Source organism: Ornithodoros turicata, chromosome 6 (genome assembly GCF_037126465.1).
Source record: "Ornithodoros turicata isolate Travis chromosome 6, ASM3712646v1, whole genome shotgun sequence".
NCBI lineage: Eukaryota > Metazoa > Arthropoda > Arachnida > Ixodida > Argasidae > Ornithodoros > Ornithodoros turicata.
Window position 1 is genome coordinate 19,585,083 of NC_088206.1, and position 24,091 is coordinate 19,609,173.

General features: G+C 43.8%; 1 protein-coding gene across 1 annotated transcript in view; it reads right to left on the reverse strand.

Annotated features, from left to right (window-relative positions):
• LOC135399347 (uncharacterized) overlaps positions 1 to 22,859 on the reverse strand; it is a 68,281-nt gene extending 45,422 nt beyond the window's left edge. The window contains exon 1 of the mRNA XM_064631229.1: positions 22,305 to 22,859. The gene's annotated coding sequence lies outside the window, so the exon portion shown is untranslated. The remainder of the gene's footprint in view (positions 1 to 22,304) is intronic.
• Positions 22,860 to 24,091: the final 1,232 nt, after the last annotated feature.

Here is a 24,091-nt window from a genome sequence, read left to right on the forward strand (position 1 = left end):
ACAGACAACAGTACTAAGAGTAAATGTTTCTGGGGATTCACATGGAGATAGCATACTGAGTTTACACGTGACCTCCGTGATGGAAGTACTAACTCTTCTGGGACTGCAACACAAACACGAGCCTCCAGTTGCCTAGTACATGGATACATGTCAGTGTAGCGTAATGGTTGGCGCAGTTGACCGGCAATCAAGAGGTGCTAGGTTCGATTCCTGCCGCTGCCGCCTGCTGCTTTGATGGCTATTCTAACTACTTGGTGATCTTCACGCTGCCCTGGACCCAGTAGACCCTCACTCATTAGTCTTGAGGAAGCCTCTGCGGGTATTAAGAGCTAGTTATTCTCTTCTTCTCACACAGACATATATGCGCATATACAGTCGACCCCCGTTTATCCGGACTTCATTTATCCGGATCCCGCGGTATTCGGACAAAAGGCACGGGAACGGATTTTCCTCCATGTATTTTGTTCTCGTTTATCCAGACTTCAGCTTCCGGACTCGGACAAGAATTCCAGGGAACGAAAGTCGAAAATTCTTGTAATCCAGCTTCAGTTATCCGGACAACCGTGAGTAAGAGGAGACGCTGACCCCGCTTCGTCACCCTTTTCTCTGTGTTGGGGTTATTCCCTCACACGTCTGGAACCTACATTCCTCCGTAGGGGAGACAACCGTGCACGATGACCCCCTTTTCTATTTGTGTGCATTGGGTCACGTTGACCAGTCGAGTCATTTGGAAATATCTCGAGCAAATGTCCGGTTCTAGAGGGGAAAACTCCGACCCGAGGGCCTGCTGCGATCCCTGATGCAGAGGCTCATTGTGACTGCCGTAGATGATGCTGTAGTTTCTCACTACGTTGACGTTGATAAGGATGATGACGCGTGTGCAGCTATGACTGATGACGGTGTGATTGCTGCTATTGCCTCCGATGATGTGCAGCAAAACGATGCCGATGACGCCAGTGAGAAAAAAGACTCCTACATTGACACTTTGCGTCCGCACTGACATTCTTCGAGCAGCGCAACAGCGTGGCTCAACTCTATGCAATTAGCAAAAGTTTTCAGGAATCGAGTGCCTACACTACTATGTAACAGCTGTCATTGACGAGATTTCTGTGTTTTAATTAAACCTTGCTCTGTAGGACGTTTCTATTCGGTCGTTTCATTTATCCGGATGCCCCGGTATCCGGACGATTTCGCCGGGAACGGCACCGTCCGGATAAACGGGGGTCGACTGTATTTACATATTAAAGCTATACCTTCGCGGGACAAACCGCCGTGTAGGTCCGACCGAGTCACGTGGTATATCACGTGACAGTGCCACCATGTGACCGCCAGACCGTGTTCTCACAAAGAGGTACATCCAACGATAACCCAATATAAACCTACCCCGTTTAAACGCGTTTGGCACAACGCGCGAGGATCCCGCCATTCTTTTTTCTTTCTTTTTTTCTTTAATACACACGTGATTTGGAATACAGTAGCGCGTTAACTCTTGGCGAAGTTTCGTGCGTTTTAATTTCCTCTTCGAGAGGTTCGCAATCTATCACCCCGAGCGCGCGTAATATACCTGCATCCTTTCTAGCTCATCGATCAACAGGAATCAGCTTTAATTTTCAGTCGCAGGCACACGAGGTTTCACTCTCTAAATGAAACTATTCCGGGTAATAAGAAGTTGTCTCTGAGACAGGCCATGCACGGCACGTACGACTCCGGAAAGATATTCGAGGCGATAGGCTGGCCGTGTAGCGGGTTACAAATGACTGGTACGGCGAGAGTGGACGCGTTATTGGAGGACGTGTTGTCCACCATCCCAAGGCTTCTGCGCAACTTTGTTGTCGTCGTTCGGTCGGCTCTCGTCCAACCGCTGGCGCCTTCGCCCGTCAACTTCGAGGTGTGTGTTTGTTCGGCAAGCACACAGGGATGAACATCGCAGATTGGAGCCGCGCCTGATGCAGTCACTCTGTAACCGAATACACGTTGATCTTGTTTGGACTCCATATACGAAAAGGAACGGAAAATAGGAAAATAAGTTCATCGAGAACATCTTATAGCTATGTGTCTCTGCTGTTGGAGATAACAACTGATACATAGTATGATTTCGCCGGGGACCCTATCGGGACAAGTGTTTAGTGTAGGGGAGGTGAATTTTCAGTCCGAATCAGATACAGTATGTGAAGGAAGAAAGATCGTGATAGATTACTAGTGGTAAATTTGTTATCAGATCGTTCCTTGCTGTCAGTGTAATTCAAGTTGACCAGGTCTATTACACTGGGCGGGATTAGCTACGCAAATTTGAGTAGCGGTAAGCAATGGACACTCGCATGACGCAAGGTTGATATTGGAGATATATGGGGAAAGTGCAAAAAGATTTTGAGCTCGAATTCACCGAAAATTTTGAAAGGCGATGTTCAAATCAACCCGAACGACGAATGTTGGGGCATTAGAAACGCTGTTCATATCGATGAGATAACCAACACGCAATGTGTGTTCAGTCTTCAGCGTCAAGTGACATTTATTTATTACAATACCTGAAGGGCGCTGTATGAAGCGCGGTACATGATGCGCACAAGACATGATGCGCACAAGAGCATGGCGATGGCATGATCATTCGTTTACTCGTCCTCTGCATCATGATTTTTCTGGTTTTGAAGCACTCGGGGCCATATTGTCATGTAAAACACAGCATGTGTTAACGCCGGGGGAGACGTGGAGTTGTGGCTTCCCTGTTGCAAACGAGAGTTCACAGCCCATCCCTTACGATAAAGTACCTGTCTTAATAGCAAGTCCAACACAGCCGGGAACCGTCCCTATATCAGCGCAATGAATAAATACCGAGACAACCGTTCGCGTGTGACGTATTACTACATATTTCATCGTATAACGGACAACGCCAATAATAAACAGAAGAAAATCTCAACCGTGAAGCGCTGCATAAGGTAGGGAGAAAGTGCGAATTGTGTAATGGAGTTATAGATAATTCAGGGTACTATAAAGTTACTGTATGAAAGAAACCTCATTGAAGTACTATTCCTGCGCTAATTCCTATCTAAGTCAGTATCACAGAGCTCGAATATTTGGGAGTTCAAAAATTAGAATAAAAAATGACTGCAGAGTGGCAAATGTAAGAGAGTTCAGTAAGAGTAAGTTCATGATGCACATTGCACACACACACATAATGGTTCACCGCTGCTGTGAATCATGAGACCGGAATCACACTGAACTTCATTCAACATGAACTTTCCCTTGTGCATGCATAACAAACATATATACCTCAAACGAGTATGGTACAACATGTGCGGTCCCGCTGCTTATACAACGTCAGAACATGTTTAAAGACATAGGTGTATAACTAGTGTGACCGCACTGTCATACAAAGGCGGGGTTCGATTATGTTAGACAAAGCGTTTTCGAACACGTCAAGGTGTACTTGGGCACCGTCCAAAAACAGCGACGCATGCTGCCAGTTGGCTTTGAGAGAAATCGCTATTTATTTAATATTATTTATCCCAGCGTACTGTGTTTCGCTTAATTCGGTGTTAGCAATGACTAAGAACATTGTAAGGGAGTGCGAAAATGGCGGCCTCTTTCCCTGAATACATGGGAGTCCCGGATTCGACCGAGTCGGATGTTATCACTCTTTATGGAAGTCTGAAATCCCGTGCGGCAAGTCAAATACAGAGAGTAACCTTAAAAAAAAACAGACGAGGCTGAAAGAAATTTCGTAGAAATTGTTGAGGAGCTTGTTGAGTTTGAGTATCTGTGTAAAGGTTACCCAAGATCTGATACGGGGTTTGTAATGAAGATAAAGTACTTGGGCGATGTATAGGCAAAATACACAGTCCAGCTGAATGGTAGTGAAAAACACAGGGAATGAAGCACTCTGGATAAATTAACTTTAATAAACACGAGCTAAACAATACGTTGAAGGACGTATTATGGGCTAGAAAAATTACATTTTTTTTTTCTACAATCAAGCTCAAACTCAATTACATAATAATTGCTGGTTGGTTCAGTTGTTTGTCAATAAATTGTGAGAAATAAAAAATAAACTGATGTCCCCTTAACATTTCCAATGGCCTACACTACCCACTACATAAGCCTCATCTGTATTACGAGTTTCCGTATAGTTTCGTAGCACCATATTCCTTGTTGCGCGATATTAACTTTGCTACTTTTTCGCAACTTCGAAGCACAATACGCACTTTTTGTTGTACCACTTTTAGTAAGTATGCCTTCCAGAGTTAATTGCAAATCCCCGCCGCTTCCTCGACAGCTCAAAGAAGAAGAAAAAAGTGGCGGAATACCTTTTTCATAATGCACGTTTTTTTGGCACACACATAAATGGGATGATGATGTGGTGGGTCATTCTCCGCCGTTATGGCGGTACACTGCCCCACTCCGCTTGTGGAAGGGATGAGAAAATGATGATGATGGAAAGGGTGTCCTATTTTTTTGGCAATTTACGGTTATACATCTGGAAACGGGGGTTTTCCAGGGGTTTTTGACAGGGGTTTCTAACACTCCATACATGACTGACAAAAGTTTCCGTGTCTGCCGTGCCAACGGTACTTTTACGGAGCGGAAGTATAGTAGGGAGTGTTATTGTACCGTTGATAGCGTGGCTTCCGAATCTTCCGCACCCGATCAACAGATGAGATTCTGGACAATTAGTACGACAATTTCACGGCGACGTTATCAATGGCCTATATATAATAACGCATTTTAATACGGTACTTTATCTTTTGGCAGCCCTGCATATGTATAGCTTTATATAGCGTGTTTCTCAGCTGTAGGAGTCCTTGTACCCTAAGCTCCTTCAGCGGGTTTTTTTTCTTCCCGACTACTTTTAGTTCCATCAGGATATTAGCATCGTGAAATAAGGGCATGGAAGGCGGACAAACTGGAAAATGTGGGCAACCGCACGATCTCGTCCTCTAGCGTTGGTCGCTGTCTCTGCACTTCATTGAGTGCTTTCGGAGGATGAAACGGTTTTCGGAGTCTTTCATTTTTTTGTGTCTCCGAATTTACATGCTTTCGTGCTTCTAGCCGCCCCCACCACTATGTTAGCGTCACCCTAAAACTCGCCCGAGCATTTTTACGGTTTCCTCAATTTGCAAAACGCGTCGCGACCTACTTGCGTTCTCAATCAGACGCGCTAGAGACGCATCTATATATTGCAAAGTGAAAAAAGAAACGTATCAAGAAGTACTGGACTAAAAATAACTAAAAACTGCCCCGAATAACAGCGGTTGAAGGTGTGTTTCCAGGTTGTTTCGAGTGTTCGGAAGCGGCGAAACCTCGCTTATGGGTTTCCTGGTTGGCGTCGTTGGCGTTAACGGTTCCCTTTCGCTTGAGCATAAATAGAGAGTTTTTGCGGACCGTTGATAACGTGGCTAGCGTCTCACCGTATTAACCGGAACCAATCAGTGGATAAGATTCTGAGTCACGCACGAGTGCGATTGGTTCCGATAAAGACGATAACTTTATCAACGGTATACTAAAACTCACTAATAACCGTTAACTGCACCCACGTGGTATGCAGTGCACTTACCGCACTCTAAAAACAGAACTTCACCACAAAGCACGGTGAAGGCCAACCATTGCATAGAATGATACCTTTATCACTCCCGATTTGTGAAAAGCGCGGGGCGAAAAGGGGTACGCCTCCCGTTTTTAACCAATCAGTGGGCAGAATGATGTCATTCGGGATGCTGATTGGCTAAGAGCGTGCTATGTGGTGAAGATCGGCACAGTGCGAGACTGCCGTGCATACCATTCTGCGCGCGAAGCCCATCTCCCTCGCTCCAGCTCGGGCACGCTAGCGGACATCCTCTACCTCGGTGGTTCTTCTGCCGAACGTTCCGCTAAAGCAAAGAACCTTATTCTCAACCTTGCTCAACGATCCATCTAACACTTTGCTCTCCCTAACGAGCTCATGCACCCTCTACGCATCTCCACCCTTCATCCTCTATCCTCCATCCGTCTTTTTTTTCCTTTTTCTTTTTTGCTATAGTCGTGACCACGCCCACTTTTGTGTGCCCAACAACGGCGAGCCGGTCCTGCCATTACCCCCCCCCCCCTCGGCACAGTTCGGCGAGCCCTTTCAGCACAGATTCCTTAGAAGTCGGCCCAGGACGCACATTCTCGCAGAGCGTTTGCCGTGACGTGCCCACCTCTGTGAGGTTGACAACGGTGAGCTCTTTCAGGACCACCACCACAAATTTTTAGGGTGCGCGAGGGACTCGGATGACATGGAAGCGAAATTACGTCTGTGAAATATTAAATATGTGAAAGTGAAACATGTACCGCACACTTCACTGCATAGCACGCTCTTAGCCAACCACCACTCCGGATGACATCTTTCTGCCCCCTGCTTGGTTAAAACCGGGACACCTATGACACCTATTTTTTGTGACACCTATGCAGCTGGGTTAATTGTCACAAAAAGGCGTACGCCCCGCGCTTTCCACAAATCAGGAGTGTTAAACTTATGGTCCTGATAAACCATCACTTACCGGTAAGGGATTCGGATGATACGAAAACGAAAATATGTCTTTGAGATACATACTAAGTATGTGAAAGTGAAATATGTACTGGAGCAACCTACATCTACGTATTTTTCTTTTTTTTCTCAAACCAATCAATTAATCGTATGTATAGCTCGCACATGTGGTTGAAAAGTGCGTTCCCTGTCATAAGAAAAAATAAAAAATAAAGCCACACAAAGCGTACCTCGTCGGAAACACCTCCGAGGGGTGCTTCCAAGGCAAACAACAACTTGCCATTTTAAATATATTTATGCGTATCTAATTGATTAATTAATCAGGCACAATGAAAGAAAAATACAGACGACTACAATTTGTTGAATTCGCGTACGACGTTCTGCATAAAGCAAACAGGCAGTATGTTGACGCCGTAGTTTAACAGCTTGTTACTTATAAGACCAGCGCAGCAGTTACATACGTAACAGAGGAAGGTTAATATTTTTAATTTGCCAGCAAAATTGAGGTAAAACAGAGCTCGGCGCGACGTCTGGTGGCAAATAATCCGTAATTCGTCAAGCGACAGTGATCTATGTTCCCGACTGACTTGCTACCCCTGATGGCTACGTATGGCCATGCAGCTTCCTTCATTTCACGTTTTTGACCCAGTGTTGTCCGCATGCAATGTAGTTTTCCGCCGTGCCTGACGAGCATTGCGCAGTTGGTGACCACTTCGACGTAGTGGTGCCCGTAATTTTCTTCTTGTTTTTTTTAGATAATAAAAAAACTATGAGTGCACTTGGGATGAAATACCAAGGGCTCAGGATACCGAATAGAAAAATATTCTGAGATTGCCCTTCTTCTGTGAGTTTGTCACTTGTTTTGGCTCAACTATTTCTGGCAAGGAGAAGCATCGTGTCATTTGGCAGGGATTAGTTATACGATGTCATTCCAACCCCCCCCCCCCCATTGTTTATTTTTCATCCTACGAACGCACTACCTAATAGTACATTATTAAATATTAGTTTACGTTTTTCTACGGTTAAGTCATTAATTCCATTCAGGAACGTTTGCAATGCAACACTTGTCTTTATAACTTTGTTCTGTATTCGTGCATACATAGATGAAATCAAATTCTACCCGAAGAAGTCCCATATAGGATATAGTATAATATTATGATTGTTATTTCCTACTGGTGTAGTCGATACAACAACAACATATATATTGTGATGATGAAGTGGGGAGGTTTTCCACTCGGTAGTGGATAGAGTGCGCCAAGAATATGCAAAAGTTGTTTTCGCTATAGATCTACAGACAGTTCAAACATTCTGCCGTCACGTAGCACACACACACACACTCACAAAAAGCGCTCTGAATTTTATGTCATAGCAGGCTTGATGTCTTTGCGTTGCTCGCCTGCGCACGCAAGGAAAATTTGCATAGTTGGAATCCCTACACTGCATGGAAACTATACGAAAAGTTCCCCTCCGTTCACAGCCGCTGCAAGCACATTCTTCTCTGTCTCCCAGCTATATACACCATATATTTCATTCTTTCACATACATGCTTTCACTTGCTGTGCCTCCATCAGAGAGAACAGACCGAAAAAGAACGTTACATAAGGCGATAATCCTGTATTCTGGACACTCGTCTCGTACTTATTCACGCATAAGGATACCACTTTTCCTTTCTCTTTTTTCTTTTCTTTTTCTTTTTTTGCGATGTGATTAACGTGATAGTGTTGTTAGGCGCAAGTGAATAACCTAACCTGTGACTTTTGTTGACGTGATGAGGAAGCCTGAGAGACACAAGCCGCAGGAACAACCACGTGATTTTATTTAGTCCATCCCCATTTTTTTCTTTATCACATCACATCACTTCACAGTCCTTCACGTGTCGTGATACTTGCACGACAAATAAGCTATGACACCTTCGGGAAAGCAGCTTCAACTCTAATTAGGACACACAGTCAGTAAATCAAGTTTTGATGCGCGTTCTCCGATGAAACACTTACACGTTTGTTTGTTTTTTGTTTGTTTGCAAGGAAAAAAAAAGAGGAGAAATTGAACTTGTTCTGCTAGTCCTAACATAAACCCAGCTAAACCCAGATAAACTCACACGTGGACTCTCCTACACTGTTGCTTTTGGTGTCATGTTTTGTGGTGATGTTTTCATCTATTCCGTTTCAAAGTGTATAGATTTGTGTAGTTTCCCTTTCTTCTTTTCTGAATAACGCGTCTTGGAGTAGTCAGTCCCGAGTGGCTCGGGACTAACATCTCCTTTTTTCTTTTACAAATCAAGAAATCAATCAATCACACGTGTTTTGTATGTATAGGTACGCTGCTCTGCAACATGGTATAGCAGACAACTGATGAAACCTGAGGTCACCTTTCAGTGGACGAATGCCGCATCGCATAATTTTTTTTTTTTTTCGTAATCGTTCCTTCGGAATATGTTACTGATACCATATTCAGATAAAAAGTTCGTCAAGGATAACACAATTCAGAGAGGGGCTACAAGAAAGTGCTACTTTTCCCTTGTTTCGGAATATCGAGCATATTTCGGAAGCGGCAACGAATCCCACATATTTCGACTTTCAACGAGTCCACTGAACTGCAACGCAGCTGATAACATTAATCGACGCGCTATCGCGCTACACACTTATGGAAACACATTGTTCATACCCTATCACCATTCATTTGGAATTCAGTCGAACATAGCTCTGGGTAAGCCTCTCAATTCAGGACATGCATTACGGGAAACAAAACACACAACTCGACCAGGCCCTACGCGAAACGACTACAGGACATCATTTGCTACAGAGCCATAATCGTTTCACTCCCAGTAAGCCTATTTTCTTCGGTCTTTCATGAGCCTCGGACTATTCACGACATCGATTGTAGACGAACATTCAGACAGTCTGGGAGAGCGGATTCCTTCTATTTGTGTTTCTTTTTTTTTTTCCTTCTTCTTTTTTTTTAGATTTCTTTCGAAACGTTCGTCCCTTCTGTGCACATGTATACAATTCAGCTGCAACTCCGGGTCGTATTTCGATTTTCTATTTTTTCCCCTCACTCGAGAGCTTCATGAAAACGAGGATAACGCGCGGAGATGCCCCGAAGCAGTTAAATGCAGGCGCAATGCATTGTTTCGAGAGTCTCCTGGACCGTTGTGCCCTTTTTTTTATATCTTGTTTATTGTTGTCTCTCTGCAGTTATCACTGATATAGCGTTGTCTTTCAGTGGCGCACAGAGGGCATAGCGTCACGAAACGGGTCTTTTCTTTAAATTTACCTTTCGGCTCTCTGCAACGAAAATTAAAATTCTTCTCCATGAATGGAAAGTTTTTGGAGAAGAAACGTTCTTGAAAAGAACAATAGAACGTTGTTCCGACGAACTTTCCATGGCAGAAAGGGGACTTTACACGTACATTGGGCGTACAGCGAAAAGCTAGTTCCCGCATATTTCTGTTCCGGTCATAAAGAGATGGGTTATCGATCTTAATAAATCAGAGAGCGTGGCTGTATAGAGCGCGGTGGTCTTTTGAACGCGTGAATGCCGTTAGACTTGCCTGCTTGATTGATTGATTGATTGATTGAAAAATCAAAATATGGAGACTCGCTTAATATGTTTCGAAGTCATCAAGTCGTCCGACAACATGTAAGTTGCTTACGTGTTGCTAACAGGCAGTTTATGTTGACGTACAGCAAACAGGCTGTTTTTGTTGACGGTGTAAACTATAACAGCTCGTTGCTTGTAAACCCAGCACAACACGTCATACGTTTGACTGAAAACGCTTAACTAGCGAATTTGCGGTAAAAGGGCCCAGGGCGACGTTTGGTAGGAAATAACCATCAATTCCTCAAGCAACAATGACCTAGGCACCCCACAAAGCTTCACTACTCCTGATGACTATACGTATCCGACTTTTCCCGTTCTAGACCCAGGGTTATGTGCACGCAATGTAGTTTAGCTCCGTTCTTGACGAGCAATGCGAAGCTGGTGGCAACGTCGACCAAACTCTTGCCCGCAGCTTTAAATTTTAATTTTCTGAAAAGCTACGAGTGTAATTGGGACAAAAATTGTGACGTATAGGGCGGGAGGACCTCGACATTCCTGGTTGCGAAATCCTCGATCTTGAAATTCGCGTTCTCGAAACAAGGAAAAATCAAGAAGAATGCTCGATTGCTCCGTTATTTGATACGCCGTGTTTAAAAACGCGACAGCACTATTTAACCACTCAAATTCACGGATTTTCTATGTCTGTCCAAATGGTTTTAGCGAACGAATGCAACGTTTTAGCGGCCGTTAGGCTTAGCTGGGCGGACACGACGGAACAGCACGTTGGTTATTTTATTATTAGGTTAGTCCAAGTTCGGTGTTTACATGTCCAGGTTAGTCAAAATGCGCTTTGGCAGTTTCCCGCGCGCGACTGTGTAGCTTATAGTCAGATAACATTTATTTACGGTAGTTTATTCTGCAACGGGGATTTTGATCACTTTATTTCGAGGTACGCCCGTATAGGACTACTGAGTGCCCAGGTTATCCTACAGATAAATTTGCTGCGATTGCAAGTAAACTGTTCTACAGTACCTTTAGAAACACTGTGACCTTTCTTGTTTGTCTATATGTCTATAGAAAGCGACGTATTGAATACCAAAAGTGGTTATCTTACTGCACTCTGGGAAGAAAAATAAATATCGCATAATTTTTCGCAGAAGTATTTCGAAGAATACTTGAGGAAGTTTTTCAGGGAAGACGCATACAAAAACCTGCACGCGCCTATCGTGGAGGAAAAAGAAGAGAGCGGCGATTTAACGCCTTTGCTTTCACCCATTGCATCACCCATGTTTGCCGTGGAGGGAGAGTATATTTAGTAAGCTTTTTTATTACCGCCACGGGACCCAGACAGAGCAAAGCACAGGGGAATTTCTGAGGTCCATCTGTGCTTATTACCTTCTGCTGTTCGCCTGACCGTCGTGGGGTTTCCATAAACACTATAGTCTATACATAGATTGACTTTGTAGCACGCTTAACTTTGTTGGAAGACAGGGAGAAAGGTGGTATTTTTTTAATTCTCCTTCGCATTCTCCATTTTGACAAAGGCTGGTTCCCTGCAGCTTGTTGTTGGTTCGAGGCAGAAAAGAGCCTGCACTGTATGGACACTGAAATTCAGAACTTTCTCATCGTGGAATGACAGATACCGTTACCTTGACATCAGTGTAAAAGGAACGGAATTTATGAGCGAAAGAAAACACAATTTACACTTTCCCTCTCTGTCTCCTTCTCATGCATAGCGGGCTCTCATTGGTCTCCTCAAACGATTTGTCCAATCATCGTTAGGATGTGGTTTGAAGAGACTAATCCGAAGCTTCTCCGCATTGTCGCGCTTCTTGAGAAGGAGACAGAGATTGAACGCGTAAATTGCAATTTCTTTCGCTCATAAATCCTGTTCCCTTTACATTGATGACAAGGTAACGGTATCCGTCATTCCACGAGTAGAAGCTTTTGCACTTCAGTGCCCATTCAAAGAATTGAAGGCCCTCACCAAGCGGGTAAACGGGAAAAGGGGGGAGGGGGGGGCGATTCTTCTTCCTGCACTGTTAAAACAGTACTTCACCACATAACACGCCGAGGGCTAACCGTTGCGGAGAATGATTCCGTTATTGCTCCTGATTTGCGGAAAGCGCGGGGCTTACGCCTTTTGTGTCAATTCACACAACTGCATGAATGTCACAAAAAGGCGTGCGCCTTCCGTTTTTAACCAAGCAGGGTTGAGAACGATGCCACTCAGGGAGAGACGGTTGTGTTGTGAGATCGCGTTGTGCGGTGGTGTCCTGTTTTAAGAGTGTGGTACTGGAAGCGGTTTCACAATCTCTAGCTCTACAAACAAAATTAACTTCGAGCGTTTATGAGCTAGATTATATTTGTTTGTCACGAGCTGTTTCAATTCCTCCCTTCATCGTTTTACCACTTTTAATATTCACTACGTTGTAAGCGAAAGTAATGCCGCAGTCCGGCACCCATACTAACACGAATCTGCTGTTCAAAATTAATGAGTTGCTAACGGCTTGTCTCAGCAACTTTCATAACGCCACTAAATAGCTGGAGTCTTGGGCTAAATTTGAACCCGCGACCTTGGGAACCATAAACGTGCCACGTTAGCAGCTTCACCACCAAGGACGGTTTGAAGAAAATCCAATACTGGATACGACACTTAGAGCAGCTCATTATTCTAATTAAGTCGTTGCAACTACCAACATAATACGACTCTCTGTACACGTTGCAATCAAACTACTTTGAACTTCTTGCATATGTGTAAGGAACAATTGCACTGAAAGAACGAAATTAATGCGACGATAAAAATCGCATTTGAAGCAATGGCTTTCCTGGTAGAGCTTAAACTACACGGCCACAAATAACGACGTCACAATCACTTTTTTCCTTTTGAATCATCCCTGAATACCAGCTTTCCCAGGGTTATATGCAGCGTGAATGCGCACATAATTCAGAAGGTACGAAAGACAAAAAATTAGTCCTAGCGCTACAATCAGGCGTAGCCGATCGTGATGTTCAAGTTCAAGGTCGCCAACCAGCACGCAGAGCCGGGACCACGTGATTACAAAAACCTGCTCGGCTACTTCTACATTTGTTTCTGCCTCCGCTCGGTCGGTGCCGTAGTAAAAGGCGATGAGAGGCAATAGTGTTCAGCTTTCACTTTCGTTTCCAGTTGTTTTCCTCACTGCGTATTTTTCCACTTATTTTTCCCAGCAGAAACCTTTCGTATGCGCTGCAGTAGACGGTCATATTTCTGGGTATTGCATCGGTCGTCTATTTTCTTATTCACCGCGGAGCAAGTAGCAGATGTGTCGCCTGCTCTATCCTGTCAATCTCAATGCCGTCGCTTGTTTCTGCAGATGATTTTCTCCTCAACATTCGCGAGCAAAATGTTTTTTTTTTTTTCTTTTGCTGAGATTTTTTGATGAGTCACGTCAGCTTATGTCATCTACGGCAGCGGGCCTTCAATGGATCTACTTCATATTCCTTCCTGCGAACGTCCTTCCTTCAATTCCTTCAATTCTCATATTCCTTCAATTTTCTTCCTTCCTGCGAACCGAACGATTTTATTTTGTTGCGTGTATTCCTACCAATTGCATGATGAGGCTTATAAAAATATAGTATGATTATGAACGTTGATATACTCACCAAGTTGGGATAGTGTTATTGCCCTGATCCTGCGTTATTTTTATTTCCTTAAAAAGGAAGCGAAGTCGGGGCAGAAGTAAGAAGATTTCTGAAAGTCGCTCCAAGTAACCATGTAAGACCGACAGAAGGATATTCAGTAGCTTTCCCGTTAAAATAATAAAATAAAGTAGTTCTACCTATAGTTTCATTCTGCAGTTGTACTGCGCACGCTGACGCGACCAGCGACACCTTTTGACCTCTACCATAAAACGTCCCCCTTTTCTACCCGTTCTCTTCCTCCTCTTCCTTTATCTCTTCGGATGCGAAGCACGTCAACACAACAAATTCATTTCTGTACACGCCTATTACGGTCGAAACTAGTGCGAGGAAAAGCGAAGCATTCGATTTGCCCCGGGCCATTACGAAACGTTGAAGCATACACATTACCACGTATTTACACTCACTATGGAAAAGGCCAACCAGAGTACTACGTCCCTTGTACCTTCAATACAGTGACGGACAACGAACCCAAAAATTGTACTGAAAGTAAAGTACAAAGTACTTGAAGTACAGTATAAAGTGCCATATTGTAAATGTACATAAAATACTGGGAAAAGCACTTTAAAGTACCCGCCAAGTACGTTGCAACGTTTGCATAGCGCCGCGTGTCACCTTTTGGTGGTGTTTTGATTGGATAAACGCCAATGCACACTTATTTTCTTTCTTTTTTTCTTTTTTTTTTGCAAACGGTAGTTTTGAAGCCCAGATAGTTGGTGCTTACTCATCGGTATATGGAATGCAACGGATAGCATTTCCGTTTACTTCTACAGAGGAAACCAGCTGTGCTAGTGGAAAGTATTTTTATTTCCCGATTTATTCGTCTGTGCATCACTTGGTATAGTATGAAAAAGAACAGCAATCCATTTTCTTGGTAACAAATACTGCTCCTAGACTGGCTCACTTAGCCATAAACTTACTGGCTAGTTTCTGTTTTTTTGTCTTTGCGTGTCTAGTCGGGTACCTGAGGGGTAAGTACTAAAGGAAAGCACTTAAAGTATCGATTGAAAAAGTACTTGAAGTAAAGCACAAATACTCAGAAATGTACTTAAAGAACTCCCCATCACTGCTTCAATACCATTCCTACACATCTATTAAACCTAACATCTATACGTGAAGTCAAAACAATGCACGCACATCTCACATCTCCATTTTTTCTTTTACGAATCAATCAATCAACCAACCAAAACAATAGTACTATCTATGGATTCACAATTACTATTATCCACTTTTATTTTTTTCGCCAACACCAACTCCAACTATTGTTTCACATGGCGTCGTCTTTTTAGAGTAAAGTTTTCGGCATGTGCTTTATTTGCAGCGAAAAGAATATCGGTTGAGTGAATGAGTTACATGAAATTACATTATGTTCGTTATTATTATTAGGCCTTCTGTTCGTTCATCTGCGGCACTATTGTTTGCGGCTATTTTGACTAACAATCATTGCTTTCCCTTTCGTCTGTTTTCATCTTATCCGTACGTTCATCTTTTGTACTATATGAGCGATTATTTCGCCTCGCATTCAGTGTTTCGCTTAATGTCTGTCGGTCCCAGCTCACAAGCCTTCTAGGCTTAGGCGGGGCAGTTTTGTAGTGGTGTTTGATTTGCAGTAAAACGAATTGAATTGAAGTTAGCCTTCCGTGCAAAAGGCCTCCTCTTTTCGCCTTCTCTTTAGGAGCGCATTGTAATACCCTAGTCAGACGGCAAACTTAAGGCCGTAAACGGAACGGCCGTAACTTCACCGGTAGCCCAACCAGCATCTCGAATGACATCGTCCTCTCCCCTTATATGTTGAAAACGGGAGGCGTGCGTCTTTTTTTTTTTTTTGTGACAATTATGCTGTACATAATTGTATCAAAAAAGGCGTACACCTTCCATTTTCAACTACGGTGAAGTTACGGCAGTTCCGTTTACGGCCTTAAGTTTGCCGTCTGACTAGGGTATTATAGTCGAAAATTTGTATTCAGATTGTCCGTCGCACAACATTATGTATATTCTCGACCCAAAATTTATGAAAGCACTGCGGAATGAATTCGCCGCGACGGCGGAAATGATGACTGCGCACTTGGAGGAAAGAAGAAGAAAAGGAGAAGAAGAAAAAAAAAATCTCGACAGCAACGAAATGTTTGTTTGTTTGTAAGGGAAAAAACGAAATGTCTTCGCATGGTCTTCGTTCACTTCTGTCACCCAGCTCCATGAGCCCTAGCAGTTTCTCTCTCACTTCGTTCACTTCCATTCTGTAGCGTGGAACGCATGCTGTCACATCATCGGTCTGTGTTAGCAATTTGCATAACAACCTATATAGGGCACATGAGCTTCAGATTTTTAGTTTTTTCAATTATATAACGGAAAAGAAATAAAATTGACATTAGGAAACGGAAGTTAGACTTCTACGAGTCACTTCTGTTGGCAAGGCGTTTTTGTACGCTATACGCCGATGCTGCAGCCTGCCCACAAGCTCCGTGGACGATTCTCGGAAAATGTTGACGTCAGCGGGAATAAATACGCATCGTCGAGACGCTGTTGATCGCTGCTTTATTTTGTATTGACTAAGAAGCCACAACGAGAGAATAAATTCAGCCTATGCTGGATCTCATGTACACGAGATATGCTTTTACAGTGTCGAGCAACATATAATTTTGTTGCCTGGAGAACATATTTTACGTCATTAAAAATGCAGAAACAAAAGAAACGTCTCGTTTCTTTCTGCGAGATAACAGAGGAGCATGTCGATTATCGAGCGTTATACTGTATGATACGATACTAACGATAGGTACCAAGAATGTAAGTTCCAGCTGACTATTTAGTAAAAAAAAAAAAAAAAAGTTTGCCTTCAAAATGGTTTACTGTGTTCCACACAACCTAACCTACATTTTTACGCAGTGTCAGCCATCATTGTCGCAGCGCAGCATCAATTTTTGCATCCCCGCATCGTATATATCGAATGATGCCGTCTCTATGAAGGTAAATGGAGCTGATTTACACGTAATGTGAGCGGAATTTTTATGGCGAGATGCCGCACATGCCGCAGGGTAGGACTGTGGATAATTTCGACCACACGTTCTTGTTTTTTCGTTTTTTTCTTTTTTTTTCTTTTACGTGCGCCGGAAATAGCCGACACACGGTGCTGAAAGCAATGTTTACCTCCACCACACTGCAACCGTCCTTTGGCCGGGATCGAACCCGCGATCTTGAGATCAGCAAGCCAACACGTTATACCGACTGTGCCACCGAGACCGGTTTAGCCGTCTCCAACTGAATTATTGCGGGCTAGTCCTCCATATCACGGATTCCTCCACACCGTTATATTGAGCTACTTGTCACCTTAGCTCAACGTATACATCGTCTTCAAGTTTGTTCTCCCTCACATCGTTTTCGTTTTCTTCAGTTCTCGTATAGCCCTTGAGCAAACGGCGGCAGCGTGTTTTTTGTCGTCTGCTCTGGCAAACCACCTGAGAACTGTCCTTTCGACCGCACACAGGAAGTACGAGAGCGGGGCAGCTGCGTTGCCTTAACATTTGAAATATGAAGAAAGACACGTCAACACCGTCTTCTTGTCTCAAACTGACGACTGTGATTCGTGAATCTCGAATGTGAATGTGAATGTCTCGCGAGTGAGCGAATAAACACTCCACGACCGCAATCTTATAGCTCGCCGATATTTGCGGACCGACCTTACTTTCTCGAAGCGCCTCGTGCTATTCTAGAAGCTTAAGTTTCGCAGATCCCACATGGATAAATTTCATCAGAAGATAGCGGGTATTTATGATAGGAGCGAAAACCCCTGACAGAGGAACACACAGGGACGACGAAACAGATTCTCGATTCCAGATTCGCTGTGTCTTACTCTGTCTCGAGTTTTCGCCCTCAAAGCTCTTTTGACCTTTATTGGACACCATAGGGCTTCGATACCTATTGTAAAGGGGCTCATTATTTCATTCCCCACATCGCCACCAGCAAATGGGGTAGAGTATCGCCCCTGGCGATGAAACTCCCCATTCATCATCTCGCAGTAAAGTTAATTGTTGTTGAGTTTTCGTTTTTAATTTATCATGGTCCGCCATAGCTAGCCCTCGTCTCTGTGTCTTCTCCCGGTATATTTATTCTAGTCAACAAAGCGTTGACGCGTTTGAACGACGCAACCCTATTTGCTGTCTTCTATCCGTAACAGAAGCGATGAAGTGTACAGAGTTCGCTTATTTTTTAAAGCACTCAGTAACATGCAGGTATATATATATATATACTTGGATGTTCTTGAATGTTCTCCGATTGTCACACACTTTAAGATAACTGGACACGCATACATCTCCAGCAGCAAACGTCGCTTCGGCTGCGCATGTTAGCACATTTGCACAGGTGGGCACGTCCGCGCAGCAGACGCGTACAGCTAGGTAGGCGACCTTGCCTAGGCGCGTCGTAGGCGCTTTAGGGCTCCGTGGGCTGCCTTCCTAGCTTAGTATGTGGGACAAACCCGTGGTACGGCCCACACTCGTCGGGAAATAATATGCGAACGGCAACCACTGAAAACACAACTAAAAAAAGGCGCAGCGCCAAGCAGAAACAACCCCTTCTTTTACGATCGCCCACTCTTTTGTAGCCTCTGGGCAAGCAGCAACTGAGAATGGGTATGTCTGTCTTTTATCAGCTTTACAAGCTTATGTGTGTGTGCGTATCTGGCCCACATTTTGTTTGGTTAGTGTGGCTCAGGGATAGGTACGAACTGTCACGGCATGGCAAAATGTGACTGAGATTTTCTTATTTCTCTGTTTGATTGTTTCACTGGAGTGAAAGGTGACATATTTTATTACTGAGCAGAAATATAGTTAAACGACAGCGAAATGAACCGTGAAGCAGGAAATGAAGTACACAAACGAAAGTGACAATATCAGTACCATGCAACTTCTGTCGGCCTCTAGCTGTCCAATGCTAGATCCGAGAGAGAGAGGGAGAGAGAGAGAGATGCAGGTAGAGTGGTGATGAAATAATGCCACATAAAATGAAAAGGATTGGAGTTATCGTCATCGAGTAAGAGCTGTATACTACAAGTATTAGTAAAAATATATATACTGTTTACGACGACAACTCTCCATGGCATCTGCTGCTCAGAGAGGTATGTGTAATTGATAGTAAGAGTAGATCGTATTTTGCGGAAAATATTAAATGTCAAGACAAAGTTAAGACAGAGACTGTGTTCTATAATCGTCTGACAGCACAAAAAAATAATAATAATAATAATGGGTCGTGAGCTTGCGCTGCACAGTATCATTGTCCACCTTTCACTCCATCACCTGATCATTTCAGGTAGTGAGACATCCTATGGTAGTGAGACATAAATTAAGTGGCGAATTTCTGTACCAAATCTATTAGTTGCTGTTGTTGCGTTGCATCAAGACATCTACGTATCTCAAGTACCGTACTCAAAATACTGTACCGTACTTTTGTATCTTCCTCAGAATTTTCCCGAAAGGTATTTACACTCTATTGAAGATATTTTTTCAGTATTTTCTACCCAAATACTCCAATTACATTTTCTTTGTTTGGATGTTCATCTTCAGATTATCTTGCTTCCATTTTCTTCTTCTTTTCAGAAGAAATTCTGGAGAAGGGCGACAACTTATCGACCAACTAGACTAGTTTTCAAGGAAACGGAGGAGGGCTGATCGACTGACGAACACTGTGAAATACAAACCCTACAACAAGCCCTATGCCTGCAAAAAAGAAAAAATAAAGAAAAGAAATACAGTAATGAACTTCCTGACCAATACTACCTCAAATGTAAATACTACTATCCGAAACATTTTTTTTTATTATTCGCCACTGTACTCTCGTTGCTTTCTTTATTTCAACTGTATCCTAAGTACATTCTGCCCTCAGTATTTAGTATCGTACTTTCGATACATTTTTATAGTACCTTGTACATGTCTGGCTTCATCGAACAAAAGGTGTGTGTGTGGGGGGGGGGGGGGGAGCAATAATAAGGAGGACGGTGCCATAATGTCGGCTCATTCCAAACATACAGTACGCGTTTCATATAGAAACACTATGGGATGAAGGAAAATACAAAACGAGAAAAACGAAATGAGTAAACACAAAGAGCGAGACAGTGCGCGGAAGTGCGTGTTTGTCGGGTGTCTGTATGTACCTAAGGAACGCGTTGTGTACTACGTGGTGAAAAGTTCTCGGCACATTTTTCGTACGGCCGCGGTGGGACTTCACTTGGAACTTTACACGCGCTATGTTCGTTTCTAACGACTACCTCACGGCGAAACCAAAACGAGGGGGTACAGTATAAGAACCTGCAGACTAGAAGCGGATGTAGACTAAAAAAAGAGGTGATTGCATGTTTGAAGTATTATGAAAGTAATTAGTTGTAAAGTAAGTAAGTAGATTGAAATATGGCAACTTCGCACCTTGAGGCTTGTGTTGTGTTCGTCTCTTGTGTGTCTCTTCGTCCGTTGTGTGCTCCAACCTCAGAGTGTGTTCTTTTTCCATCATGCACTTTCCAATCATGACAGATCCGTTTCCGAAATAATTACTATTTCATATCGCCAGTTCAAATATAGCGCTATTGCCATCGACTAATGCAAATATGCGTCACCAACTTGCTCAAGTTTCTGCTGTTGTCATCGCCAAGAGATTTCGGTGGTCTCATTGTGGCTGTATGTACGTACTGTGGACACAGCCTGAATAGTAGTCATACTTCCATCTTGATTTGAAAAGTAGTAGTAATAAAAAGGCCGCATCTAATTACGTCTTAACAGCATGCTGTTAATAGCCTGTGAGCAGACGCTCGTACGTACATGGAGATACCATATCTGAATCAGAAAATCTTTTTGCAAAAAAAAAAAAAACTGTTTTGTGAAAAATGTTTGTGACAAAAATCTTTTTTTTGTTTCGTTTTTACATTGAAATGAGGTGTCACTTCTCAACCTGCTGTTCACCTACCTCTACTGCACCGCCCAATCTCATCTAAAAATAGCACTAATCCTCCTCTATTCTTACCTCTATGGAGCCCTTGCCGCCTACAGGTACATATTTTCCTTGCTATGTGATTCTGAACAGACTCCGTGGAATGCCGGTATTACCCCTGTGCGCGATGGTGCCGACAGTTATTGCCTTCTTATAGCGACCCTCATATATCCTGGAGACAACCAATCATATATACTCCCCGTGCACTATACACAGAAAAGTCAATATACCGACCCCGGACACGTTCGGTTGTTTGTTGTCTTATCCTCCTGATACTTATTTAATACTCGTGAGATACGGGACAGTGTGCCACTCCGAAGTGCAGAACAAACTCCCTACCTTCGGACGGATTGAAAAAACAACAGCAACAACAAAAGTAAAAGAAAAACAGAGTAAGGAATTTCCAGACTCCCGTTCTCTCTCTCCATTTTACGGGCAGTTATTATTTTCTCTAAACAACCCATAAAATTCCTCCAGCAGTGTTCCGCCTGTGTATATATATGGGCGAAACGGTCATTCACGACGAAAACCCCTGAGTGCGAAGGAACAAAACGGGATGTTTGTTTTTCTTTTCTTTTTGTAAACGTGTTCAAGCTGCTGAGCCAGGGCATCAAATATGCACGTGGAGAAACGAGGTGAAGTTATTTACGAGCCTTACGATTTCTCTACACGCTGTCCGCATGATAACTCAGTTTGTAGTTAGAGCGAATGTGGTCTGAGCAATGGCAATGCTCTCACGCTTTCGGGTGGTGTTTCACGTTGCAACAGCCTAATGGCCTGTGATATATCCCTTGACGAAAAGTACGCACGAGGAATCAACTTCATTCAAAATGCGCGTCCTAATTTCATATGCTGGCACGCTGACATGAAACATATCTGGTCACGAAAAAGCTTGTTTGATGATAAGCGGTGTGGTGACAGTTTATTATTCTACTTTTTTTTTTTTTCGTGACGAGTAAGCATAATTTACGTGGTAGGTAAAGCACAGAAATGTCGGGGAACCGTGAAAGGAATAATGATTACTAAAGGACTGTGTGGGATCTGCCCCAGTTTAGGTGTTTTAATATCCTGACGCAGCCGTTATCGAACAGGTGCGTTTTCTGTATACTGCGTTGTGTACAACGTTGATGCTGTTCCTATCCTATCTTTCAGCTCTCTTGCTTCCTTCTTGTGCTACTAAGTACAACCATGTGTACAAAAACATAACGTTGTCCGCTCTAAAATACTACGTAAAAGTATTCCCCTACGTGTGACGTATTTCTTCAGTGATACGGGTTTATTTGATTTACAAAAATTGATTCTATACAGTCAAACGAAGAACCTACGTCTGAATTACCGCGTGCAGTGGGATTGAGTATCGCCTGTGGTCGATGAAATCATCACAATAAAGCTGTTGTTCTTACATACGTCAGTTGCTGCTAGAGAATATGTCCGATTATGAGTTGTACATATGATGTTTGTGTGTGCACATATGCTGTATGTCGTGGTAGCCTTTCTTGCCCTATTCAGAAGCGAACATACATTGTAAGTTTGTAACACCCCCCCCCCCCCTTGGGTGTACGCCTTAAAAGTACCATCACAATCTCTTCAAAAAATTGAGTGCAATCTCACTTACCGTTGTTTTTTTAATCAACTTTTTCTTTCGGCGAGTGCTACCTCAAGGGGATCACTTTCACCACACCACCCTCGCAGGAAGCATACGATTCACTGAAAACCGTCCTGGCACTGTCACTAAATCCGCGCACTTCCAGTGTTTCACCACGTCCAAAGCTGAATTTGATTCCAGATGAAGCACATCGGAGAGTCGAACAGGCCTGGGACCTGAAGCTGCCGCACCAAAAATCCTGAAAACGGCAACAGGTGGTGTTCTCCAAAGCACGTTGAATAGCACACGGTAGCCTTCGCAAGTTCGATTAATTTAGTCTCGAAACTTCGTTGAAGAACGTCGGACTGCTGCTTCTGTTTTCTGTTTTAACGATGAGAAAACTGACAGAAGCTCGAAAACGCTCTTTGTAGAACAAACCGCTTCGCAACGATCACAAAGTGCCAGGTTTTCCCATCCGACGCTTCGCTCGATTCCCTGTCGTCTGCTAGCGCGCTGGTCCGCGACAGAGTTCGTCTGCTTCGGAGCGCATGTATAACGCATGCGCACTTCGAGGAGCAGGTTTCTGGGCGCGCACATCCATAAACGGGAAGCGCCCGCCAAGCGCCCGCTACGTTGTGACGTCAGGCGTGACGTTCAGCTGACGGCCAACGCCTGCTCCCCTTGTTGTGGTCTGTCCAGTTTTTCGTTCGTGGTTTGTGTGAGGCACCCACATGTTCCCAGAGTTGAGAAACAGCGTGGATAGCCGAGAAACTTTGGCGGAAGAGTTTCGCTTTCGGAATGGGTGACGTCACGCAGCAACGCCATGGTTCTGATTGCGATGATTTTGCGTACACACGCAAAGAAGAGAGAGAGAGAGAGAGTGAAGTAAAGACGACAACGGCTCAGAAAAAAGGAGACAAACTACGAGGGAGGGTTCATTTGAACCGGATCTCAACGAATCGTTCGTACGATACGAACAGAAGCACGGAGGAGGTTGCTGTTGTTGCGATTCCACCACAAATCAGTTTACGGGCTTCCCAGGGAACCAGGTGTATTGAGAACAGTTAGGATTCGACCAACAGTTGGGGGGGGGGGAGTGGAAGAACGCCAGAGGAAGGATATACAGGAAGGGAGGATATCGATGAGACGCTGATTTAGTTGCTTCGGGCACGCTTTGCGTGACTGATGACGACGGCAATGGGATCGACGGCAAGACTGATGACAAGGACGGTCGTAACGTTATCCTTGAAAGATGCAATCTTTACTCGCACACCCTTAAAATCAACCAGACACGTTCAAGGTCAACTATTGCGCAACCAAAACTGCAAGTGTTCATTAACCAGAACAAGAACACATATGCAAATGTGATGCTTCGAATGGACATGTTGTCACTGCCCTCGATAATGATCGGCAGGCTTCCATTTGCTGGTGGAGCAAGATGCATATCGCGAAGTAATAGTGGTGGAGGTGGTGGTACGATGTTCAAAGGTGGCACGAGGTAATAGTGCACCATGCAGAGCCTTGATTCAAGTGCGTTCTCGGTAACCGATTATGGTCGACCCACGGTCTGCAAGACTTCCAGCGTTTTTGACCGACCCATTCTACGTGCGCTCTGCAAAGCTATTGATATATGTGAAATATGGCTTCGCTTTTAATGACGGCTGCGTGTTTGAACAGAATGAGTTTCTTCCAACATTTGTTTCTGCTGTGACAAATTTTTGCTGCGTCCACAATAACGCAGAGTCATTGCTCGAATATGTCGTGAATTATGAGTGCAGATCGTGTTCCAACTCTCGTTCCTGAGCACATATGGGTAC